Source organism: Pimephales promelas, chromosome 6 (assembly GCF_988280905.1).
Source record: "Pimephales promelas chromosome 6, fPimPro1.hap1.1, whole genome shotgun sequence".
Classification (NCBI taxonomy): domain Eukaryota; kingdom Metazoa; phylum Chordata; class Actinopteri; order Cypriniformes; family Leuciscidae; genus Pimephales; species Pimephales promelas.
This window is the reverse complement of record NC_142774.1, coordinates 20,812,408-20,819,510: the sequence shown is the minus strand read 5'-3', so window position 1 is coordinate 20,819,510 and position 7,103 is coordinate 20,812,408. Positions and strand designations below refer to the sequence as shown.

At 32.9% G+C, this 7,103-nt stretch overlaps 1 long non-coding RNA gene across 1 annotated transcript; it reads left to right on the top strand.

The window, feature by feature from the left end:
• The first annotated feature begins 1,413 nt into the window (after positions 1-1,413).
• LOC148978546 (uncharacterized) lies at positions 1,414-5,995 on the top strand. The gene is made up of 5 exons (XR_016168853.1): positions 1,414-3,772; positions 4,099-4,205; positions 4,700-4,863; positions 4,958-5,039; positions 5,220-5,995. It is a non-coding gene; the product is annotated as an uncharacterized LOC148978546 (long non-coding RNA).
• Positions 5,996-7,103: the final 1,108 nt, after the last annotated feature.

The following is a 7,103-nucleotide window of genomic DNA, read 5'->3' as shown; positions in this document are numbered from 1 at the left end:
AACATGATTTAATGACTTGTAAATGTAAGTACACATTGATGGCCTAAGACACGAAATGAGCGGTTTGTGTGAGAAAACCAACAGTATTTATATCGTTTTACCTCTTGTAATCATAGTGATCTGAATCTGTTGTTCAATGTCCAACTGAACCGAACTGAATCAGTTCAATGTTACGCCGGAAGTGATCGCTTGCGTGTGACGTCACTCAATATTTACACAGAGATTTCGGAAGTTTTACCTTTTACTAAACATATTTAGATATCCCGAAATCGTCTTCCATTGCGGTTTGGACTTCTCTGTGCTGCTCTTTGGTGGACCCCCTTCACCTCCAGTGTATGACTGATCAACCCGATCTCACGACCAAGTCGTACGAATTCGACGAATGATTAAAAAGTGGCTAATTCGTAACAATTCATACGACCTCACACGTACGAATTAATAAGATTTTGCTAAATCGTACATATTTTACGAATTGGCCAATTCGTATGAATTCGTACGAATGACCCACCCCTGACCCCACCCCTAAACCTAACCATCACGTGGGTTTAGACAAATCGTAGGAATTAGTACGAGTGAGGTCGTACGAATTAGTACGAATTAGACACTTTTTAATCATGCGTCAAATTCGTACGAATTGGTCGTGAGATAGTGTTGGACTGATAGACAAGAACGGTTTGACCAAAAAATGTCAAAATTGAAAATACTGTGGAAACAGAGACACCTACATCTCGGATGCCCTTGAGGTAAGATAAAACATATCAAAAATTAATTTCAAAGTGAACTATTCCTTTAATGTCGGTAATTTAATGCATTCAGTAATCTGAAGTAACCAATGCTATTATAATACATTAATTAAGTGTATTTATCTTATTCATATGAGCTCATAAAAACACAACCGTTTATAAGTTTATAGTAACTCTTAAAAAACACAACCTCATTGAAAATGGGTAGCACTTTATAAGTTTCCATTTATTAATATTGTTTTTTAACCAAATTAATGAAAATGAACCAACCACTTATTTTTTTACTAACATTAAGTTTTACTAACTTTTTTTTTGTTGTTTAAATAATTTGTTGGTTAGTTAGTAAAGTGAGTAAGGGATGTAGGCTACATCCAGCCGTCTATTATCGCAAAAAAAACACTGAGAAGGGTGAATGACCCAGATGTGAAGTAGCCATATAGTAGCAGCTATTCACTAGTGTGAATTGAGTTGTTTTAGTTACAAAAAACAGCAATATCCTTTCATTGACATAGTGCTTAAAACTATTCTTTTGGAATGTGTGGTTAACGATTTACATTCAAGCTAGGTAAATTTGCCTTTACATATGATAATCACAGGTGATTGCAGTTTAGTAACTTCCTGCATGTTTTTATCTCGCTAGACCAGGTGTTAATAAATGCTTCAATTCACTAGCAGATATAGCAGTGAAACAATCAGAGGCAGAATTAAGACAGAAAATCATATTGTTGTTGTAAATAAGCTATTCATCTAAGCGGATTCATTCATCAACTATTTGTAAATAACCTGTTCAGTTGTAACAAGTGTATCGACTGTTTTTGCTTCGGCACTTATTATATTGTCTGCTCTACTCTTCGCAAAAGCTGGAAAAACATTTTGGCCACAACTTAGGGACGTGAAAAGGGCTGTCACTCATTTACTTCACCTTACTTTATAGTTAATTCAACGTTTACATACTGGTGGTTGATGTAAAACGTTAAAAAAGTTAAAGTAAATAGGATTTTTAAAAGTAAAATACTTTTGTTTAGGTTCATTATGTAAAAAACAGGAATTTTACTTTTTAAATGGTTAGTTCTGTGGATATCTTAATAATATGGTATCTGTTTCTCTATGGCATTTTATTTAAAAATCTTTAATCCCAATCAGAGCATTTGAGCAAAGATTGCATTGCGCTCGACCCAATCCAAGCAAACGTTCCACTTGTGTGCCGCTCACACTCACATCTGATCAAATCCCGCTCCTACAGGTTGTTTCTCTGTGCTAGATATATCGTTCTCTTTGTCATAAACTTCTTGATCAAATGTCTTAATTGCAGTTGGCTTATGGATAACAGTTAAGATATTTGTGGATTTAACATCCTTAGCTCTTTAACCTAAAAAATGTATTAATCTTTGTGAGGAGCGCATGTAAGCAACCGGTAATTATGAATATTTTTTAACTGGAAGTTATTACAAGCACTCACTTACGGTTTCTTATTTTGGGACAAAAAAACAACAACACAAAAATAACATAAACATGCACTTCCATTCATCATCTGAGCCACACCAAATAAAAACAAACATACATTAAAAAATACACTGTGGATATTTTGAAAACATCTTAAAAAATTGAATTAGGGACTGACTGGACATGTAAGGGGTGCAATTGTTAGAAATTATTTTTGACAGAATCAAAATGGTTTCAGTAATGGTTTTAGCTTTGTTGTGTTCCTAGATCCATTTACCACATCCATGTTTTAGACATTCCAAATATGTATTATCAAGTATTATCAATTGTATAAGTTTTTGTATTTGAGCTAACATATCTGTTTAATACTAACAGTCTGAGTAAGTAACATTAAGCTCTCAAGTGTCTGCTTACTAAAGCAAGATTTATGACATACTCATCATATTTCATTTATTCCCCACCTGCTAAAACAAGGGCTGTCTTAGAAAATGTTAATGTGTTTAAGTATAAACATTGATATATAAACGTGTAAAAATACATGTGGTGTGATTTGACTGTATTGTAAACAGCTCTGCTAAATTACAGAGCTGATTGAAACATATCCCAATGGCTGTGATCGGACGCTTTCTCACTGTGTTTTCAGTCCCTGAGTGGACTGAGCTGCAACCCCCACTACCTGCAGGACATTAGCATCTCTATGGAGAACGGCTTCAAAGGCCAGGCTGTGAAAGTTTACCTTAGACCTAAAAATACACATGCTTAAACAAGTCATCCTATACTTAAAACACTCTGAGGACTCTGCATGTATTTTTTTAGAGATTCAACAAGAGGAACTATTAATATGAGCTTTCGTTTCAGATGTGGTATAAAGGTTTAGTTAAACCAACAAAAATATGAATGCCCATGGTAATCTGCTACATCCCTATAACATCATTTGATTTATAAATGAGCAGATTTTTTATTTATTTATTTTTTTACATTGTGGTAAATTACTTTTTTCTGTCTTTTAAAATATTTTAAATAGTAAATTAATTGTATATCGCCTACTTTCTTTAAATGCTGCACCATCCCATAGTTTGATATTATTTTTGAACTTTTCCTTTATTAACTTTATCATGTTTTATCTGCCATTGATATAGGTTTGTGTTCTGTGCTCTATTTAAAATGCATGCAAAATAATACTAATTATGAAAAGTACTTTTTCCTGATCCAGTTGATGTTTACAACTGGATTTAAAACTAATTTACCAACAGATTCTACCCTTATGTTAATCTAGCTATTTGATTTCAATCACAAAACATTTGCATAACAGAACCAATAGTAATGTTGGCTAACTGTGGTTTATCCGATGGCCCAATCACTGCTCCGATAGCAGAACGTATATCTCTCTATTCCAGGTTCCTAATTCACACTTCATGTTTGGCATTTGGAAGAGCACAACTTTAGAAGACTTCAACGAGATTGTTTCCTACATTGGAGAGTTATCTTTCTATTATAGTTTAAAGATTTATCTACCTACAAGATCCCAAGATCCTAAGCGCACTGAGCCATTTCTCATCTCACTTTTTTTCTTTCCGAAGTAAAAGGTAAGTTGTACATTCTAACTTCATTTTATGATGATTTGTAAATGCTAACATTATACAATGTTTTTGCATCCTCTTACAATGTAAATGTGCATGCAGATTGGTATTATTGATATTCAGTTTCTTTTTAAAATGATTTTATAAAAATACTTGATATAAAAAGTATAGTAAAAATGTAGTAAATTATCAGCCACATTGTCATCTTTTCAATAAGTTATTGTCTACACAATTCTAAGGAGTTTTTTTTTAGAGTATTTTCTATTTTTTTTTTTTTTTTTTTACTTAGCATATGCACTATATCCTGCATAAAATGTTCTTATATTTCACAGGAAAATGAGACCCAAAAGAGTTTCTCCTGAAAAGGAAGCCTTGTACTTCATTGCTTCGGGGAAAGATAAAGACACATTCGAGAAAAAATTAATGTGTGAAGAGAAAGGTAAGTTACGGCATTCAATTCTGCCATCAGTATGACTTTGCAAAACTTAATTAAAAGCTAAGTTTGGTCTCTAAATAATGTCGAATGGTTGGGTTTAAAATGTGTAGCTAAAAACAACAGGCTGTTAAAAAAAAACACAAGAGAAACAAAAAAACATGATTGAATCAGTTAAAGGTGGATTTATATCTGTTTTCCTGCCTGTATTTATGCTAGCTGCTGATGTCCAAATTAAACTCCATTGTGTAGATGTGCGAGTGATCTTGATATTATTTGTATGTAACTGCCAGTTAGACTCCGGGGGCCTGTTTAACAATGGAAATTATCAATATTCAGTGTCATGATACATATGAGTTTTGTAGTTTTGCACTTTTAGATGTAGATATCGTATTTGTTTTCCAAGCAGGGCTACCATTTAAAACAGTTTAGACAACCTTAACAACTTTATGAATCTTTTCTCATACTTAATTTACACTTATTTATACCCAATTTATTAGGTTTTGGAGTAATCGCCACAAAACATATTGAGCCAGGAGAATTCCTACTGGAGTATGTTGGAAGACACATGGCTGGATCTGAAGGAGAGACCCTGCTCAAAGACTACTCAGCTGAAGATGCAGTTTTTTTTATATTTCTACTCCTTTCAGGGACAATCTTACTGGTAAGATTAAATTAATGAATGTTCTAATGAAGTATAATTACATCATATTATGGTATGTTTATATACAGTGTTTTTAAAATATTTCACCATACAGTGTTGATGGCAGTAAAGCTACAGAAAATCTCGGACGATACATAAATGATGACCACATCAAGCCAAACAGCAAAATTAAAATAGTAAGTCTGTATTTAATGTTTTCGTATTGTTTGTCTTATTCTTTGTTTTAATTACTCCTTTTATAGAGCCTCATCTTGATTGTAGCATTATTTGACATTACAAACTAGACAGTTGTGGGTCTTTCAAATGTTGTTGTTTTTGTTTTCAAATGTGTGTTTGTGTACTTTTGTGACCAACAGATAATGGATGAAAAGAAAATGCCACATTTGTGTGTATTTGCGTTAACAAAAATCAAGCCAATCATACCAAAGAAAAAATCATACCAAAGCCTATGGACTAGTATGCAGGAGTGATCCAGCTCTCAGATTTCATAAAAAATATCTTAATTTGTGTTCGGAAGATGAATTAATGTCTTACGGGGTTGAACAACATGAGGGTGAGTAAATACTGACAGAATTTTCATTTTTGGGTGAACTAACCCTTTAAATGCTTTGCTTAAGTTGATGAAGACCTCCACTGTGTATTGCTTTATCCTCAGTTGCAGATGTAATTTTTCCTATGAGTTCAATTAATGCCAAAGCAGTTAATCTTTTTTATCTCTAAAGCCATATTGTTTTTCATTAAATAATTTGTGTTTTTCTAAAAAAAAAAATTAATTTTTGAGCAAACAACTTTTCAAGGATTTTAGAAAACCGAGAGAGCAATGACACTGGTCTGTAGTTGTTAAAGTGTAGTTATACATTTCTCCCATGCCCTGCAAATCTGGTCCTCTAGTTATAAAGGAGCCCAAAACCCTTTAAAATCAGCAACAGACCAGTCTGACCAGTTAGACAGTCTATCTCAAACCAATAGACTATCTAGTTTAAGCCCCCCCCCCCTTTCTAATAGATTGATCAGATAGCGCCCCTTTAATCTTTTCTATTTTACCTGTTCATAATCATTTTTGCATGAATTGAAACGCATGATTGTTCATGATTTTCATGCATGATTTAAATTGTATTATATTACATTATTATTATTCATGTATCTAATTTTATTCATGTATTTAAATGTATATATGTAAATGTAATGTGTTTGAAAATACACAATAAACCTTGAGCAGTTAAAGCTTCAATTGTTCTTTTTTCTATTTCCTATAGTGCTACTGTGCAACCTGTAGAATATGTAGAAAATCCATAGAAATATTATTTTAACTGTTAAATAATACTCTATTTCTACGGATTTTCTACATATTCTACAGGTTACACAGTAGCACCAAATAAATACAATAACATTTCATAACTGTATAATACTATACAGTATTATTAAAAATTAACAGTGTAATACTGTACTTTAATATGGTAAGAAATTACAGTAAAATAATGTTATTTGATTTTACAGTATGCTTAACAGTACTGTAGTTAGTGTTAAAGTAATTTTATTGTTGAATGAAATACAGCAAGTACTGGATAATTGTTGCCAGTAAGTTACTGTTAATTTGACAAGACATTTTTTTACAGTGTATTTTATACAGAATATAAAAAAAAGGATAAAACATAATGGACAGATGTGTTGGGAAATGGCAGTTGTATTAACAATATGGCATTAAAATATATTTTGAGCCACCAATCCTACTCCTACCCCTAAACCTACCCCTAACAATTCGTTAAAACTACGTAAACTAACGTTACAATTATGAAGAAAAACGTGACTAACAGAAAAGTATAATCACAATAATATATTTATTGCGAAAATGTCAAAACCGCTACCAAAAGCCGTTCACATGAAGATGCTTTGCAGTCGCAGTCCTCTCTGGCAACATTGTAATAGTTTTGTATGAAGTACAGAGCAGAATTTAAATTAATAATCAATGAAAATGTTCATCCGGCTTCAGTTCGCAGCTTCGCACTATTTCAAAAGAACTAAACCAACCGTCACAGTCCTTCATGTCTCAATCTGTGATGAGGCAGGGAAGAGCCAATGACCATTTGATATCTCTGCCGTAAAACACGACGTATCGCTTCTCAAGGGCGCGATTTTTGAATTTGAATTCATCACCAGCGCGGGATTTGACGTGTACGGTTGCTGCTGAGAATGGAGGCGAAGATCACGACTGGATAAAAGGTTGAATTAGGATTTTTTTC